The sequence below is a fragment of the Falco punctatus genome (assembly GCF_963210335.1).
Source record: "Falco punctatus genome assembly, chromosome: 1".
Classification (NCBI taxonomy): domain Eukaryota; kingdom Metazoa; phylum Chordata; class Aves; order Falconiformes; family Falconidae; genus Falco; species Falco punctatus.
In genome coordinates, this window is record NC_137580.1 from 68,000,582 (window position 1) to 68,007,173 (window position 6,592).

Genomic DNA, 6,592 nt, shown 5'->3' on the forward strand with positions numbered 1-6,592 from the left:
TTGTTCTGCCAAGGCACGGACTCGCTGTCTCAGGGACAGGCGCTCAAGCAGGAATATGAAGATATGAAACTTGCTCTGTCGGTCAGGTCAAAGGTTCACCTGACCCAACATCCCATTTCTGACACACAGGTACCTACAAGCATGAGGGAAACAGGAGAGGGCTAGTTGATCTTTCACTTAATACACCCTCCCCACATTCAGCAGTCAGCACCTTACAAGCCTCCTGAGCTGGGTCATGTTTTCTGACTTTGGTATTTAACAGCCTCTGGTAGATCCTCGAGCAAAGAAAAGGAAGGAAACAGCAAGAACTAAGGGAATGTAAGATTGCTTTTCAGCAGCCAGAAACAGCATGCCAGTGGTGACAGATCTGCCAAATTTGCAGTTACTAAAAAATAAACACAAAAGCTGCCCCTCATCAGCTCCTTGCAATTGCATTAAGCACCACTTTTGTAGGGAGGAGAAGAGCGACGCTCACCGGAAGGAGCCCCACCGGATTACACTTCTCCCAGACGTTTGTTTCAGCTCCCATCCCATGCATGCACATTGACAAGCAGAGCCGGCCTCCGCGCTCTGAAACCAGCAGCTGGCTGGCAATAGGAAGGCCCCCACTATCCATTTCTGGCCTCCCTAATGGATCCTGCTCCCACCCCACCACCCAGCACCAACACATCGAAGACCAAGAGAATTTAAAGCACACGTTTCCATCCCTTCTGCTCCCCAGCCTCCGTTGCTGGTGCTGGTCCTGCTCTGCCACGCAAAGTCCATCCCCTCCTTCTCATGGCACACATGAATGTTGTGGCTGCTGCTGCAATTGGTGCTGACTTGTACGGGCAAAATCTTTGTACATCATCTGTGCGAAATCTCCCTCTTCAAGGAGCACAGGATTGGTCCCACCATCTGTAAGCCCCGAAATGCTCTTTTGCTCTGCTGGCCTGAGCAATGTTCTGCAATGATAACCAGGGACCTGCACATTAAATATGTAGGATGCTGCTGCCATCGTTAGCAGCTTCAGCTTTGCTTTTGGAGACTACCAGGTGCCCAGAAAGCTTTGATGTGTGCTCCTGGCCTTATTTGCGAGTTTGTAACTCGCAGTTCATTGTACTGCATCCTCCCTGTTTTCGATCTATAATTATTATTTTGGCTAATTATTGACTCTTTTTAAGTGCAAATTATGGACATCAGAATTTTTCTAATTCATGAAAGAAAAGAAAATATGTATGAACTAGATTTTAGGGTATATTTAAAATAGGAGAATATTTCAGATGACAAGTAAATTTCAGAGCAATTAGAGTATTTAATATGAACCTTCTCGGCCCAGAACCCTGAGGGGAATAAGAAAGCCAATTAAATTAGATTAAATATAATGCCTAAATATAAAAGTGTAACAGAATCCAATTGTTAAAGAACAACACTATTAAATTATGATGGAGTAGTTTAGATGATGTCAGTGCAACAGGTAACTATTTTATTATGAAATAACAGTATTGATATTTTTTTGAACTTGCCCAGTTTGGGCTCTAAACTCAACCGGTGTAAATTTTAGGCGCTGTCAATTACATTCCAGTGGTTCACTTCTAATGCACTGGCCTAGTTTTTCAAACATTTTCAGTTTATTTTGTAAGAGGAACAGGGCTGTCAGGCAAACAGCTCGCTAGAGCATCTAGGAATGTTAGCTTTATGACAGCTGGGTTTATGCTATCTAATAGGGGGATGAGATTTGAAGCAGGAGCTCACTATGCCCATTTTGTACAGTTTAGTGTTAGCCAAGTGATTCTCTCGTGTTCTCTGCTACTCCTACCTCTTCATAGGACCAAACCATCTCTTTTGGGAGCAGTTATTTTCTACATCCAACATGTCTCATTAACTCTTTCTGCACTTTCTTCTTTCCTTGAATGCAACAAAGGAGATGGATTAGCAAACGTGCAACCCATCAACTTGGAAGAGTAACAGTGGCATCCTATTAAAACCATTTTTTCCTTTCTAGTATGTCAGTGGAAGAATAGGGTCTGAGGATGTGGACTTTTTCCTTAAAATCTGGATGTTAGCTTCCAGGGTGTATTTGCTTATTGGCAGTGTAAAACTGGAAACCTTTTTTTTACCAGACATGATTAGGAAGATAATCATATCCAATGGCAGAATAGTAATTAGTAACATGGTGCCTTTTGCAGCAGCCAGCAAGTTGTCACCGTCTTCTGTTTACTGCACCAAAAAAGTGTTTTGTTCACAGTTTAAGACCAGTTCTTGGAATGCTGACCATCCTTGCTTTCTTTTCCACATGGTCCTCTCCTTACCTCTCTTTTTTCTTGAAGTCCCTATCTATGTGCACAGCCATTTGCTTGGTCCCATGGGAAGTTCCACCAGAGTAAGAGCAAGAGTGCCCAAATGAATAAGACTTGATAAGCCTAGCTGGACCCCTGGAAAGCATCCCCCTTTACTTTCCTCACCCTTCTGTCCTACTTCCAGGGATCTCCCAGGCCCCACAAGGACTCTACTGCTCCATCAACCTCTCTTTACAGATCTTTCTAGGTCTCTCTGGCACCGTAAGGTTCAGTTAAAAAATGAGAGTTTGTTTTCACTTGTATTCACTTGCTGTCATACCAACCTCGACTAGCAAATTCTAAGAGGCATGGGAAGGAAAGTCAGCCTGTGTGCAAGTACATACTGCGTACTGAAGAGAAGAAAAAAAAGTGATGGTTGAGGGATATACTGCTCCTGTTAAGTTGCAGCCACAGTACCATTTCTATGAAGAGTGGATAAATATGTGTTTTAGAAACATCTCACTGAAATCAGAATCCAACCTCAGGTGCTGCTTGTATGCAACCGGCAGGATTAGGTCTGTAAATGAAGGAAGGATGCAAGAAACCTTGGAAAAGTACTAGCAACTGCCAGAAAGGGCAGAAAGAAGAGGTCCAACGATCCATTGTCTCTCCAGAGCTATACTTTTTCTTAAAAATCCCGTTACCTTTCCTCATTAACTGTGTGGCATGTGTCACAATCTGATTATATTCATTTATATCAGCATAACCTTCCACAACGCAGACCAGTGCAAATTATGTTATGAGAAACTGTAGCTCATTTCCATTTCAGTGGAGCTTGTTAAACAAGCAAAATTATTTTGTAGCAAAGGGAAAAACAATTTAGTGGAATGCACTCCTAGCATAGGAAGTACATAACATCGTATTTGGGTTGAAACTTTTTCTGTCAGAAATGTCATAACCCCGTAAAAAAGAGAATTAAAATCCCGTTATTTTAATTTACATCTAGCCACGAGATAAGTAAAGTTATCATTGAAATTCTAATTAAATAGGATGATTGACTAAGGTAGGACATCAAAGAAGAGAAGTGAATATGATAAGTCAAAGTCTTATTAATTAGTCCGCGTGGAAGAAATTCCAGGGACGTCAAGCTGAGGCTGCTGCAAGGAGAAAAAAAGCAGACAAGAAAATGTGTGTTTCTTTGAAGTTAGGAACTGAGATAGTGATGGAGGTAATTGTGTCTGACTGGATCCAGTAATGAAGAGCCATAAATCAGACCTAGGAATCGGAGGAAAGATTCTAGTAACGAATGTGGCTGCCCCCCTGCTGCGAAGAAACAGAATGCAGAGCTGACTAATTGACCCAGTCTATCTCCCAGTAGCTCTCTGTTATTATTTATTAATTTTTAATTTCTGAATTATTTACGTTCTGGGAAATTATTTTTGACAGCCTGTTAGGCGTGCCAAAGTTAATGGAGGATGAAAGGACCGGTACTAGAATTAGCGGGGATGTAGTCACAGGCTACTGAATTTAATGATTTTGGAAGGGAAAATTGATTTCACACAGCGTGTCACTTTATACTACTTTAGGGATACACCAGCTATTTGATTAATTGAGGAATAACCAACTCAAAGTATATTTGAAGTGTAAATGAATCACAGTGCTCAGCTGTTTATTTTTCCCCTTTTCTGATGAGAACACTGAGTTTGCTTAAAGTTGCTGATTAAAACCAATACAGGTAGGCCCCATATTCACACCTGCTTACTTCCTCCTGCCTTAGAAAAAAAAAATTAATTTCACCATCTGGAGGAGACATGCAATCCTCTGTCTCACTTGGGAAGGAGTTCGTCCCTCCTACACAATGCCTAATTAAATAGGCTTTGTGTGCATTCCCCCTCCCCCTGTGGGAAGTGTTTAAGATGGAGCAGGGTACCGAGCCCGCGGGCAGCACATGCGGCTGAGACGTCAATTCTGCACGGTGGTGGCTCACGGCTGCTTTTCATCCAGTCGCTGAGATGAAGTAGGAGTCCCTGGCCTACGGTATCTCCTATGTCAATCCTCCTGATGCAGCGGTGTAATGTCAGTCCACCCATCTACGGTGTGGAGCAATGAAAAAATAAAGGGGCTCTGCACTGCTCTTCCAGGCTGTGAAAACTGTATTTCATCTTCATTGTCAAATGCAAGCTAAATTGTGTCTGCTGCTCACACCTAAATCTTCTGGCCATCCAGACAACAAGGGCACAGGGGCAATCTTTTCCCAGCAATGTGTATAATGCTGTGGGCAGCTCACATCTCCAGAAAGACTCTCACTGGAAACATCTCCAGAGCTTCTCAGGATCATCACATCAGTGCTCCTTCCCCCAACAGCAGCCACCCAAGGCGAGGGGTATGGCTACATTTCTTCTGCTCCTCCCGGCATCCTGTGGCTAGGATGAAAGGGGCAAAACACCCTCTCTGACAGGGCTTCCTATGGCAGACTCGGGTAAACCACTTATAAGGGCAGCGTAATCAGCTGTGCGGGCACTGGTGGTGGTCACTGTGATTTTGGGTGTCTGTAACAATAGTGTCTTCGGTTGGCTCAGTGTGACCTCCCAAACACCTTGACAATCTAGTTGCATAAATGCTAGTCCTAACTGGTCCAGCTTTCCCAGTTATAAAATAAGAGCAATTAATACTACTATTTAAAAAGATTTCAGGGATTCTGTGAAGAGAATTAATGTGTAATTCTTTACTTGCAGAAGATTTAGAGAGTAGTAAACACCAAATTAGGTATAGCTGCTCCTTTCCACAAGAAATAATTCAAAAACATCTGCCATAAATTGACATGGATCCCATGAATACGTGCGAAATGTATAGGCTAGACACCATTCCGAGTCCAATATGCAATAAAACTCTTAAATTAACTGGGACCACACTATTGAGTGGGAGGTTAATTGTCCAAGGGATCTGGCATTTTGGACATTTTGCTGTTGCTTTAAAATAGGAAGGGCTACCTACCGTGGCAAATGTTGACCATATTGTGGTGAGGGGAGTGGTAAAGAATAATAAAAAGTCAATCATGCATCAGTGTACCTTTAAAAAAATACATTTGTGTTCATTATTTAAAGATGCATTAAGAGGTACAGGAAGGTTTTGCTGCTTAGGTTCTCTAAGGGGTTAATAATTTATTTAAACATCTCCCTAGATTATTTTTCAGAGCACTTTAGGAGCACTAGGAACATTTCTTTGGGATGTTTACTGATGGGAACATGCAAGGATAGCCTGTTTTTTCTGTTACCTTTTGGATTATACCAGTGGCAATTAGCTATGCAAGGAGGATCAGCTACAACAGGGTGTTAAAGCAGATGTGTGACCCGTGGCCGCTACTCCAGGCATTGCTACTTTAACACTTTTTTCAGCATGTGTAGACTGGACTGGCTCCTAGAACAAAAGCCTGAAGCAAAACCTGTTCTTTCTCGGTCTCCTGAATCTGTGAGAGATCTTTGGTTTTATTTTGTGATTGTTATTAAAACTTTCTAAGGAAGAAATAGTGATGTTGATAAACCAACACAAAATACATTTTTTAAGATTACACTTTGTAATACAACTTTGTAATACACTTTGTAATAAAACTGTATCACTGAAACTACACTCACTGCCATGCAATTCTGAAGAGTTCAATTCACCAGCGGCAGAATTGAACACCCCAAATTTCATAGCAGATGTTTTATATATTTAGACGATGGCTGAAGAAACAGTGAGCTGTATCTTCAGATGCCACAGAAAAATTAGGCAATTTACTTGAAGGTCTGCCTTACAGCTTTAAAGTGGTCAATGGAAAACCAAGTATGTTCTATAGTATGTGTAAAAATTAATCCTAAAATATTTATATTCAATAAATATAAAAGTATTTGGATGATTTAGCATGCTCTGCTGTTCTATACTGGAATTAATCACAGAGATGACTTCTCCCTATTTCAATATTAAAACAAAAGGGGTGTGCTTGCAGTGCAGCATCCTGGGAATTCAGCTCAGAAGTCCAATTAACAACAACTAATTCCCCATACTGCCTATTTACCCCTAAGAGTTGACTAGATATAATGTCATGCATTTTGCATTTAAGCTTTTAATGCCCAGAGGATAACAAAAATCTATCCTGATCACTTTTTATTTTCATCATATGAGGACAGAAGAAAGCATCCCCACTTCCCCTTTTGTTAAGTGTATCCATGTCTCGGCGCTAAGCCTACGGAAGGAGCTGTTTCCTGCCTTCTCCCTGTGCCTCCCTACCTTACTTCTCCATAAATGCCTTCCTGCTTCAAGAAGACAGGAAGGTAATAATCCCTTTGGATGTGTAT